Source organism: Coccinella septempunctata, chromosome 2 (genome assembly GCF_907165205.1).
Source record: "Coccinella septempunctata chromosome 2, icCocSept1.1, whole genome shotgun sequence".
Classification (NCBI taxonomy): Eukaryota; Metazoa; Arthropoda; class Insecta; order Coleoptera; family Coccinellidae; genus Coccinella; species Coccinella septempunctata.
Genome location: NC_058190.1, coordinates 7,451,688 through 7,465,426, shown reverse-complemented (window position 1 = coordinate 7,465,426; position 13,739 = coordinate 7,451,688). Strand labels below are relative to the sequence as shown.

The window sequence follows — 13,739 nt, the reverse complement described above, 5'->3', positions numbered from 1 at the left end:
TGTTGCACCCTGTACCATCCCCATCAAGCCTCTAAATTTTTTGAATAAGGAAAGTGGGTACTTTTTTCGCAAGGTCTTTGTATCTTCTTTACAGGCTTGCAGAAATTTTCAAGAAATTTTTTTTTATTTTTTTTTAAATTAGTTACTTCAAAGAGGTTTTCAGTATGTGCACTTTGTCATGGCTCATTTACTTTGAGACGATGGTACCTGATGAAATTTGTCACTGAATGAAAGTCGACCATTACAGTTTTGTTCATGCACAACTTGCAACCATCTCACGTGAAAATTATTGCATCCAGAACGATAGTGGTCATTTTGAACATTCAATTTAACTTATCTTGTAATGCACAATGATTCTTTAGGAGTTACTTCAATGCCGAAATTAATTTCCAGTGTCACTCCATTTTTTTCTTCATTAAAGGGTTCGTAGGGGTTGAAAGTTGTGCATGAACAAAACTGTAATGGTCGACTTTCATTCGGTGACAAATTTCATCAGGTACCATCGTGACAAAGTAAATGAGATATGACAAAGTGCACAGACTGAAAACCTCTTTGAACTAGTTAGTTCAAAGAACAAAAATTGACCCGTTTCAGGATTTTGTTGCCAAATATTTTTTTTCTGAGAAAATGAATTTGTTCCATAATTTTGATGCGCATTGTAGAGAATAAACTCTCATTTTGAAGTTAGGCAAACCCTTGCCGTGAAAATATTTTACTTTTTAATAAGAAGGGCCGTATACTTTGCTCTACAATTGATGACATAGGAAAATGAACCTAGAAGGAGTTTATGGAGAAAGGGAAAAACTCTGGCGGTATCTCCTAGGGATGGAACACTCCAAAAAGTTCCTTGGGAACTTTGAAACTGCTAGATCCAAAAAATATCCGGATCTCAGTAAGAACCAACTACACCTACTCACTGGCTTTCTCACAGGACATTGTCGGCATTGTCGCCTAAAGAATAATCTGTTGAGAATGGGTTTGTCGGACACTGACGAGTGTAGATTCTGTGGGAAGGAGGAAGAAACTCCTATTCACATGGTTACGGAATGCTATGCCATTGCGAGCCAAAGGAAAGAGTGCTTTGGACAAGAAACTTGTAGGAGTGTGGAATTATCCTCGTTGAAGCCGTCCCAAATATTGGATTTCTTCAGATCTCTGGAACTGGAAGGCGAGCTGTAAAGGGCGTGATGAGAACAGCTCTGTTAGGGGGCACAATAGACCTTAAGGTCGCTGTGAACTGTAACCCCTTCTCACTATACTATACTATACTCACCCCTGTACGTAATCGGTGCTAACCTTTCGTCAACACATATTGTCAAAGTGAAGACCGACTTAGATTTGTTTACATTTGGTTTGGTAAACGCCTAAAATCGCGAATTCCTGAGACTTTTTTTTTCATTTTCGGATCTGGCCATAAGTCGTGAGTCTTTGCCGTGCTTGTCATAGTTATTCGTCTTTTGTTTGGACATTTTCGCGGCCCTCGAGATGCATTGGTTCGCTGACAGTTATCAACCCTCAAAATCAGCTGATTTTCTCTTCTAACCTCTCCAAGTCGTTGCTTACAAAATATGTATATACCGAAAATAATATTGGAAGAACAACTAGTTCAGCTAATCACAGTCAATTATTTCCAATCGACAGACAAATCTGTTTTGTTATTCACAAAAGCTGGTATTGAGCAATTATTTCTTGAATCTCCTTACCAACTTTTGACATTTTTGAGGTTCTTTCTTGAATTAACTGGAGACTGGAGAAGGTAGCAGGTAAACTTTTCATGAATCTGGTAAAATTTTCGACTAATAACTAATGGTTTGTTGAAGTGAGTTCATAAACAAAAGCAAATGAAATGAGAAATAAAATAAAATAAGAATGAAATAACAAAAAATTTATCAACTGGATGGTTTATAAATTTATAAAAGAAGATAATCAAGAAAACAAAATGACAACCAACCAAAACTGTGACCATGCAATAAAAAAATTACAGTTTTTCGTTTTCTCCCATTGTTATGTTAAATGATTCGACATTGTGAGTGCAAGCTTCATAGTTGGGGAGCCCAAGAGGGAAATTCGAGATTTACTCGAGCGTGTCAGATTAATATAAGGGGAGATACCTTGAACCCTGTAGAGTACCTCTACCAAATATTGGACCTGTATATAGGGGGAATTGCGAGGGGCATTGTGTAGGACAGCCTGTCAGAATAGTAGAAAAAAAAGGTCATTGTACATACTCGAGCGTGTCAGATTAAGACATTTGTGGTTAACGTTAATTACATGTTGAAAAGTATACATTCTCTCAATCTGACAATTTAAGCGTGACGAAAATGTGTGGGAGGGCAACAACTTGCAAAAAAAATGTCACTTGTACATTCTCGAGCGCGATAGCTTTTTCCCTAATTTGAAGCTAATGATTCAAGAATAATGAAAAAAATATAATCTGCCAGTTTCAGCAAGACCAAACAATACAAATTGGCCATAAAGGTCACAAAAATCAGTTTTTTTGAATTATCTCCTCTCCTTCAAATTGTTTTCGCATTCATTATAAAAGTTGTAGGTCATAACATTTCCTACAAATTTTGTCCCAAGCAATTTTTTCTACGTTGAACGTTTTCGAGATATTTAGCGATGAATGTACATAAGACCGGGTTTCTACATTGACCTTGGCCTTTTGCATGTGTGGCTAAGCTCCTCTCCCTTATCGCCCTCTAACTCGAAAACGGTTGAGAACATGTAAAATTGCTCAAGACAAAAGTTGTATAGAATTTCATAATCTACAACTTTCATGATGAATACAGAAACGATTAGATTTACAGGAAGGAAGGAATTTTGAAAAAATGTCTTGTTATCTTCTAAAAATCTGATACGCCCAAAAAATCTTTTTTTACCATTTTCAGCTCTTCCGTACGGCCAGCAAACCACGCAAACTGTCGGATTAACCTGAATTTATTATCAGGGACACGTAGAGCATATACAATATCTTAATATGACAAGCTCGAGTATGTACAACTGACAATTTTTTTTACATTTGAGAACCTGCAGACGCTCTCCCCACCGCTGAAAGTGCATACATCTTCTTTTTAGTCCGCAGTCTCCTTTCAAAGTCGGTGCATTATGGTGCATCATTGAACTCTAAAAGAACTTCTTTTAGAGTTCAATGTGGTGCATACATCACTCGATATATAAAAGAACCTTTTTTTTCTACCATCTAATCCTCGAAGTCCACTCTACGACGCTCGAGTAAATCCCGATTTAGCATCGTCGGCTCCCCAACTATTATGTTGCCATGAGCAAGTATTTCACCCAACATAATATTCTAATCTATTCGATAAAATATGCTTTTCTTTTCAAGCAATCCAATTTTTTTTTCTTTTTATTTCTAAGTAAAATGTGATTGATTATGTTTGTAAATGCAAGTAAATCTTCCTTATTTTACACCTTATTTTATATCATTTGCTGTATAAGTTACCTACATAGCGGTCTTGAAAAAATGTTTGACTAAAAGGCCTTTGTATTTGGAGTAGGTGAACAATTCTTAGGTTAACCTTTCATATCTTCATAAACTTCTTAGGGTTTATGAAGAGATGCAGAATCCTCCCAGAATAAATTTCAATCGATATCTAACCTTTCATATCTTGATTATATTGAAGTGGTAGTGAAATTATTCGAAAATCCCTATAAAAGAATGGGCATCTTGTTCTCAGTCTTATATCTGTATCCTTCTTTCCTCTTCTAGTTGGAATTCCACACTCTCTCTCTCTCTCTCTTTCGATTCACGAGGTACCCATCTACCGTAAAGCATCGGTCGTGGGAATTCTCCTGCAAATATTTTAAATGTGGAATTCAGCCTAGTCCATTTACATCATGATATGTCCCTCATGAAGATTCCTTCCAGGGAATAAAATAGATCTAGAATCTTTGAGTGTTCTTGAGGTCAGTGCACGGCGATAATGAATACTTACACAATAATAAACTCAATTAATTTATGAATCAAAACCGGAATAGCTCCATATCGTCAGAGTTTCCTCGACGCTATGAGCATCGTTTCAATGATTGATTAGAGCGGTATTTAGCGGGGTACCTATAATGAAGCGGAGTCAATCTGGGAAAATGAATTTCATCCATTTATTGGAAGTATCAATTAACTTGAGCATGATCGCATGAGAGTTTCGAGTAAACTGCGATCGCATAAAAGTGGCAGCAGGCAGATGGTAAATGGTGGAATCGTAAAATTTCCTAATAAATTCCAGGGAGAATGAGTCCTTGCCACTATTCGATATATTTTATTTACCGATGCGCGATGTAATTAGAGATCAATTGCAATTCTTGCTTCTTCACCCAGAACCAATTACGTTGCATCTGTCCGAATCGATAAATCAACTCAGCTTTCAAACTTTCAATTAATGGAACGAAGCTTGGATGAAATAATCTTCATTTATCAAACGACTATGTGCAGATCTCTGAAAGAAAAGTTACCTTTAGGCAAACTTTTGGGTTCGATGAAAAATATGACTAGGAAATGCGTCCACTAAGCTTCTCAATATTTCAGCTTGATTGGAATGCAACTTTTTGCATTGTTGTTCCTATACTTAAACTTAAGCTTCATCACTTTTTCTTTGTTGTCTGAAATTTTCGAAGCTTAAAACGAAAAACTTGAATCGGTCTACAGTGAGTTCACAACAACCTCTTCTTTGAAATAAAAAAAATACACTAATAGAAAACAGTGAAATTGCTGAAGAAATAATACCCAAACTATCAAACTAGATTAGATATATGAAGAGAAGAGGGAATGGAATAGAATGCTCATTCATAAAATTCTTCGTGAACCTATTGTGAGCTGTTCTTGCCACTAGGTCGTCTACTAGTCGTCCTCCAGTTCCAGAGTTCTAATGAAATCCAGTATCTGGGATGGCTTCAAGCATGTTATACTCCTTCGCTCCTACATTTTTGCATAGGTTAGCAACAACGCAAACAAACACTCTGTAACCGGGTAATCCTTAGTTTCTTCCTCTTCCCACAGTCAACTTCTCCTGGACTCAATTTCATTAGATGCTATCTGAGGCAGCAATGCCCTGCAAGAAATCCACTAAGGAAGATTTGCATATTTCTACTGAGATCCAAATACTTCTTAGATCTAGCAGTAAAGAAGTTTCAAACGAACTTTTTAGAATAAAGATTCTACCAGATTCGTTTTTTTCCCCTATAAGTCACTGAAATTTCGAAGTCTCGCCCCACATTATTCATTAATTTTAGGTTTATGATTCAGGACATGTTTCGAACCCATAATAGTCCATCTTCAGCCACTATTTAAACTCATCAGAATTGCCAACAGGAAGTAACACATTCAAAAATGAAAACTTAAGAATACAAAATTGTATTCTTGCCTATTTTATTGGTTTTTCTTCGGCACTCCTAAACCATTTTAGATTCGATGACATGAGAGCTCAGAGCTTGATTGCAGAATGCAACGCGTCAGTCCTTGTCGTGGTCATCGATAATCGAATATTGTAAAAATGATTGTATTATGATTAATTCAAAAAATGGACAAAGTTTGTAAATCATCCTGTATCTGGATTATGGATAATTATAGATTCGAGAAATAGCTACATATAGGCCTCTTAGAACCACCTCGGTCTCCTCCATCCACCCTGATAGTACAAGATGACAAATTCAAAAATAGTTTACCCTTCAAAAAACATAACTTTGTCTCATAATTCAAAACCTTAAAGAGGAATTTTTTCAAGATTGTCTCTGGATTCTTCAAAAAAGTGCCTGTAGGAGGTTCAAGTTCCAGAGTTATGAGAACTTTGAAAAATCGGCAAAAAATTTTTCAATAACTCAAAAACGAAGGATCGTAGGAGGCTACGGTTTTCACCATTCCTTGTTTCTCTGAAAAAAAGCTCGGAAACGTGGAACCTGCATTGCTTTAGCTCTTCTGCTTTGCGAAATCCCCTCACTGGGCATCGAATTTGGGACAACCTATACGCGCATATCCTAAATAATCACCCTGTATATCGAGGATGGAAAACTACGGAAATTATATTCATATTAAAAATAAAAGTGCTGACCACAATGCTCCCGCTCCTCATAAGTCAAGCATGGATCTCTTAGGATTCAGAAGAACAATATTTTATTTTACTCCACATTTGGTTGATAAAGAAGCAAATATTGCGCTCGAAGAAGAGCAAATGACAGTATATTTCTTTGTGAATACAATAATGGAAAATCAACAGATTCCAGATATAAGTGGTACAAATGTAAACAAACCCACTCTGATTTCTATAATGATGGCAAACGAGGCCATTTTTGCAAAGAATGTGGAGTTTCGAGAAAATTTAACAACAGTAAATCTCATCAAGACAATTAAAGAATCTTCACACGGATAATGGTACATAAAATTTTAAAAGGAATGAGTATTTTTACAGTAAGGAATGTATAATTCATGATGAAGGAACTGTTCCATATATCCCCGATCAAAACTGAAAAAGAAATGGGATTATTTATGGTTGAGAAAAGAAGTTGTTTCCCTCAATTTTTCGCAAAAAAAACCTTTTATTTTATTGAAAACGTTAATAACCACTGAAGGTATGATGCAAACATGGCCATATCTGCAGGTATCCATATCCTAACAGGAAGCTCAACAGGTCACTTTTTCTTTGATATATCTTGAAAATTGTTTCAATTGTTGGTATTTAAGGCTGACTTGATCCCCTTTATCCCCACAAAACCTCCAAGCCAGTAATGCATTCAAAGACAAACCACCGTGTAACAATGCTTGCTAAACATTTCTGAAGGCACTGGCATCCTTACCTGTTCCTTTTTTCAGAGACAATAATCCAGTCAACAAAAGGTGCGTATATGTGTAAAAATTGAATTCGCTCTTTCGGGTTTCTTCGATTATTTGGAAAGAACAGGTATCTGCGATTTACCCAAAACTGAACATTTTTCTTCAGTTTACGGTAGTTTGTCGAGAAGGAAAGACCTTTGTAGTTTTTGTTGAATTGTGAGTTTACGGTTTTCATTTGATTCATTTCTGGAAACACTGTTTTGGAATTGTATGGAGAGAATTTTGAAGCAGAAAATCATGTGAGAATTTGTATTATTTCATTTTCAAATTTCAGTGTAGTTCTGAAACTATCAGGTTAAATTGAGGCTGGCTCCAGATGATTGAAAAAGAGAAAATACAGAGATTTCGTTTGAAATATAAATATGTAATACTCATACAACTGATTTATCGAATCAAAATGTGAAAATACATGCATCAAAAGGTTGCCGAATCTAGAATGCGTTTTAACTTCAATCAACACCTCATTTTTCTTGAAGACATTGTTGTCCAAGATAAATTCATTTATGTGACTAGTTTCAGGATGTATGTACATATGTATGTATTTGTGAAGACACCCCTATACAAATAAGTATGTAAATGTATGATGAATTGTTAAATATTTACTCTTCTTTTTCCTACTATCGAGAGCACTTTAGCATAGCATTACAGGTCTAACCCACCCATACAAAGTTGCAAATACTGTATTGTTTTCCTGTACCAGCATGGTTGCGATCTTTATGTGACTCAGGTCACATTCTATATGAGCTTGGTATTTAACTTCAAATTATGCATATCGAATGATATTTCACTTTTATATGTAACAACAAACTGTCCCTTTCAGTTCCTTTCTTCATTGAATCAAATGGATGAAAAAACGTGAATCGTGACCGATTATCAATGAATGAAAGAAACTCATTGCAAAGAAGTACTCTGCTAAAGGTTCAAGTACACGGGGCGAATTTATGAGCTAACAAGCCGGAGAGTACGCCAGTGGTAAAGTACATAAAAAAAATTTCATTTGCCTACTAGCCAAATAGCAAGGAGTATTAAAAGTACGATTAGTTGTATTCAATTTTTTCACTACCTAATCAAAAATCAAGTAATTTGTTTCTACACCTGGTACAGGGTGTCCGAGTTAAAGTGTCCCTATACCTTGGTGTGGAAACTAAAGGAGCTGGAAGAAAAAGTTGAATACAAAACTTGTCTGTCCATTGTCGATTGAACTTTTAATTTTTATAACCCACCTTAATATAGGTGCTCCGTTTTTTCCCTGTTGGTATCAACTTTCTTATTTTAAATGGAACACCCTGTATATTATTGCATTTTTGAATTCCTTATGAAATTTTAAAATGGCTGTAATAGGACAACCATGGTCCTATATAGTACCGATTCTGAGATATTCGACATTTTCCTAAAATTCTGACAGCTGTAGGTGCTCACTAAAATAGCTGATACTAGTTTTCTAATAAATGTATCAAAACCAAATTTTGCCCAGCGCTTGTCAACTTTTTGGATCATACGTTACATCTGTATTTTTAGAAATCTGATATACTGGGTCTTCTAAAATTAAATTTAAAATTTCAAATACCAGTTCAATCGAAACTTAATTTTTTCAAATGGCAACCTATATTTTTTTCTTAATTGTCATGTAGAGTAGGTTAAAATGAGGAAAAAATGTATTTGAATTTTTTCTGTAGAGTGAATAGTTTCAGAAATATGGACGAAAAAGTGCATTTCTTCGTAAGAACCAACGATAGACATAGACATGACCTTGAATCTGCAAAATTCGCATTTGGCGTTGCCAGAGGCTCATTCTTCTTTAATACGTGGGATTTTGAAGATTTTCGTCTCCCTTCTTATTTACTCATGAAAGACTTCTTACACTGATGATATTACCGGAATTTAAAAGCAGGCAATTCTTTTTTGAGCTACGGTTCTTTCTGGATATGGAGTTGAGCAGGCTCAGGGAAGCTCGTCACTGCTGATTTCATTCTTCATCGTACGTAAAGAAGATATCATTGAATTGGTTGTGCATGCCAAATGGTCATGTCTTGCTATTTGAAATTATGATGATTCACTTCTTGTGTATGGGATGAGATCAAGAATGCCTTAACGGTCAAGAATTAATCTTGCATAGTGGGATTAGGTATATTATATGTATAGTGGTCCATACCTTTACCGGACAATAATTTAGACCAAATAGATTCCTCTACCTGCTAACGGAGAGTAGGTGTGAAATGTAACAGAGAAAGAATGCACGTGAAGAGCGATGACCGTTTAAATTCTCATGGTTGACTGTAAGTACCTACCTGCTTCTTTTCATCCGCTTGTAAATCTTCTCCTTTAAATTACCACAGTCGGAAGATTTTGTTTTAACACGCAACCGAATTATTAGCTTCCTATATATTTTGGTTTGGTAATCTTGAACTCGAAATTATTGAAATCTGAACGAAACCGATGACAATTTGAAAACAAAACGGGGTAGGTACTATTCGAATAGAAATTGCTTTCAATTCCTATATTAATGTTCTATTTCTTACGGCGGAAATTCAACAAAACCAGAATAACAGGATACTGAGAATTCATGATCTGAAAAATGAAAAAAGATTTGAAATTCAATTTATTTATACATGGTGTGCTAAATAATGATATTGATGAGATTTTTGATCTATAGAACTAAAACTAGAAAGAGTGAAAATTCTAAAAAGTGTAATAGTCGAATGCCCAACATAATTGAGAGAATAAAATTTTACGAAACTGCAACTTTTATAGGATATACATATTTGAATTTAAAGAATAATAATAATTAATATATCAAATTCATGGGGGAAAACAATTCTTTTCTTCTATTTGTTCTTTCACAAACATGATTCGACTCGAATTCAAGTCAATGAAAATACAGGGTGAAAAAAGTAAACCACCAAATCCAGAACTTCGGGATTCAATATTTCATACATACAGGGTTTAGTCAACAGTGCGCGATCAAACCTAACTAGCACAAAGGCTAGAATTATTTTTGATTTTGATATTATAGGTGATCCAAAAGTGGAGGAACAAGATACCAACCCATATCAATTTTTCGAAAATGACCTAGAAAAAATTTCAATATCTTCATTTTTTCGAAATGGCATGCCCTGAAATTTTTTTGTCTATTAGATATCCTACTGGATGGTCTCCATTTTCCTAGAAACATTGTAGATCTAGCGCTCACGCTGAATCCTAAACACTATTCATTTTAGGCCCAAAATGTTTCTATAAAAATGAAAATAACCCAGTAGGATATCTAATAGACGAAATATGTTCAGGACATGCCATTTTGAAAATAGACTTTAATGCTCTTTCTTGATTCAATGAAAAAAATCATATTTGTATCTTGAAAACCTTTTCAATAATTGTAGTGCCTTTCGGACCAGCCATAGAGTAATCCGAAAACGTTAAGAAAACTTGAAAACTCTTCAACAATTCAATAAAACAATTATACATTCCATGTACGACGATTCAGCATGTGATATAAAAATTGCGTAAAAATAAGGGTGGAATAGTGTTTCACCACTTTCGGAACAGCCTTTAAAGTGAAAAATAATTTGAGCTTAAGTGCTAATCATAGTCGATTCAGCCAAATTTTGAATCATTCATCTGTCCTAAAATTTCTAAGAGTTATCGACGATCGAGCACTGTTGACTCACCCTCTATAATTGAATAGTTCGTCATGCACCCTTCACGGGGGAAATAGGGTAGTTGAGTTTTATTTTGAAAGACAACCCTATAGTTATCGAAAAGAAGCTTTTTCCTGAGGAAAGATTATCACTAACAAAAGGTATATCGATTGCAGGCAAAAAATTTTGACTTATCATTGAAAAAAAATACACTACCGTGTACCACTTCAAGAGGGTGCATCAAAAACTCTTAAGTTATACATGAAAAGTGACCTGTGATAGCACCATTTTTCTACAAAATAGTAAAATGTCGAATATATTGATTTTGTGCGTTACTTTTTACTCACTCTGTATAGTGAGTTTGAACAAGCAGAAATTTTTTTGAGACCACATATAATTTTTTTATTTTCACGTGTTACATTTAGAAGAAGGCGAATTTTCAATAAAAAAATCGGGTACTGAAAATCTGCGACACTACCTAACCTTCTTCCTTCAACTTGAGAGATGAGATTTCAGGATGAGCTAAGGAGGCCGTGCAAACCATAAATTTCAAGTTTTTCTATTTAATGGATAACAATCAATGCCTTGTGGAGGTTTATTTCTTCGGGTGGTCCTTCAATTAGGGGATGGACGTTTTTTTATCATGTGATTATTTATTTTTATTATATTATTATATCATTTATTATGTTTATGATATGCTCGTTATTTTTTGTCGGCGTTGGATGAAACTTTCAGATGGGTAGTTATCCACCCACATTTTTTTAGACGGACACAGGCATTCACAACATCAACTTACCTTTTCCACCGACTCAGACTCATGTTAAGTTGGCGCCGTGGTTGTTTCAACGATTCGATATTTTTTGTAGTTCTGACTAAAAATAAAATAGATTTCTGGAATTCCTGACATTTACATTGAATATCTATACAATAATAGGAAAGATCACGCCGAAACGGTGAGGCAATGAATACAATAATAAGAATAAATTCAGATGCATACCACCCGCTGGTATGAATATCAACAAGTGTTACGATCTGAATTGAACTAGCCAATTTGCCATCGTCAAGGCCCCAAATGGAGTACGCCCCATCGAAGAAAAGCAGATGCTGACCATGGTTTCGGTCTCATTTGACCTCATCAGAGTAACATATAGCCTTATTCAATTCTGCCGAGTCGCTGTGTTACTGGATATTACTCAGTAGCGCTTGTCAGTATTGAATAAGGGTCCATCAATTCCAAACGTTCTCCATCGGAGAAAAAAGCTATGTTGCTCTGATGAGGTCAAATGAGAACGAAACCATGGTCAGCATCTGCTTTTCTTCGATGGGGCGTACTCCATTTGGGGCCTTGACGATGGCAAATTGGCTTGTTCAATCCAGATCGTAACACTTGTTGATGTATTCATATCAGCGGGTGGTATGCATTTGATGAATTTATCCTTATTATTGAATACACAAAAATGACTGGTTGCGAAAAAATATAAAGTGTGATACTGGGTGTGATCCCTTGTCAAAAAATATCATGAAATTTTTGAACAGGCCCTGCTTAGAGTCCACATGAAAAGCAATTTTGAATTTTTCGTTCTCAGAAACCAGAAAACTGGCAGAAATGAAATTGAGTAAGAAATTACATGGGAGCGAGAGGACAATAAAAAACATTTTGTTGGTGTTCCCCTATAATTTTAGCATGATATCCGCCTACTAGGGAAATTTAAGTTCGAAGCTAATTTTAGCCTATACAAGTCACGCTACGTATCTTTAGATAAATTATTTTTTTAAATCATTACTTTCAGCAAGAAATTACAAGAAACCTCTTTTGTCCAAAGTGAATTAAGATAACAAGAATAATTTTTCAATGGTATAATATAATGAGAAAAGTTTCCTGTTGCAATTAACGTGCGTTGAAAAAATCGTCAAGTAGGCTATGGAATTTTGAACGTCGTTATTCTGTGTCTAAACGCACTTATTAGCTTGTGCAGTAGTATTTTCCAGGTACACCATCATATAACTGTTTTGGATTGTTGTGGATTTAAAATTTATGAGCAAATTATAAATAGTATACAACATTACAAGCAAGATAAGAGGGTTTTTACTGGCGAATGGAGGATATAACTGACGAGCCGCAGGCTAGTCAGTTACCTCCTGGAGGTAACTGAGGTAACTGAGTTCTTTACATTTGGCGAAAGCCAAAATGAATGTACCAAAAAAAATTATTGAGGCAGCCAGCAGTGTAGCTTCAAGTTTATTACCTGCAAAATCAGCTTCAAGGTACGAGCGAGAATACGACGACTTCAAAAAGTGGCAAAACAAAAATAGTGTGATTGGGGTAACTGAAGATGTTTTGTTGGTCTACTTGAATCAACTATCAGCTAGATTCAGCCCTAATACTTTATGGGCAAAATGGTCTATGCTGAAAAGCTGCTTGGAAATGAAAGAAAATGCCCCTGTTCGCAGGTTTGTTTTTCTTAAAAAATTTATTGAAAAATATGACGTTTAGTTGTCATTTGCAGATTTCAAAAAATAATAGCGTTTCTGAAACGAAAAAATGTGCGTTTTACGCCAAAAAAGGCCAAGGTATTAAGTAAAGAAGAGGCTGAACAATTTCTTTTACACGCTCCTGATGACCAGTGGTTGCCAGCGAAAATTGTAACAATATTTCGGATTTTTGGATGTTGTCGATGTGACGAAATTCTCTCCTCAAACATGAATGATGAGAAGATATGGGAAAATACGTTATTGTGGCATTGCGGCAAACAAAAAATTTAACAACAAGAAGATTCACCATAACCGATGATGGCTGCAGCTTGCTTGCAGCCCTGCATGTTATACAGAAAATATGTAAATCTTCGGCCTCCTGGAACAGAAAGCCTAAGATTTTTTTTGACATACCGACATGGAAAGTGCATTTCCCTTAATGCTGGCCAGCACACTATTGGTGGTGTCCCAAAGCAAATAGCGAAATATTTAGGTTTAAAAGTCCCAGAGTTATACATGGTCCACTCTTTTCGCAGAACTGGAGCCACTATGGTTGCGGATTCGGGTGGAGATATTTTAGCACTAAAGCGTGCAGGAGGGTGGAAGAACACCGAAATTGCGATGAGTTATGTCGATGATTCGGTCAACAAAAAAATCGAAATGTCTAGCAAATGATTTGGTAGTAAGGAGAGTACATGTTCTGCAATCCTCGAGTTCAACAGATGGTTCGTCATCATCAGTATCAACTCTTTCATCATCAAAAATCTGTGTTACTGGAAATAACAATTGTA

The 13,739-nt window shown here is 35.5% G+C and overlaps 1 protein-coding gene across 1 annotated transcript in view; it reads left to right on the top strand.

The window, feature by feature from the left end:
- LOC123307337 overlaps positions 1 to 13,739 on the top strand; it is a 69,954-nt gene that overhangs the window by 17,798 nt on the left and 38,417 nt on the right. The gene's annotated exons all lie outside the window — the stretch shown is intronic.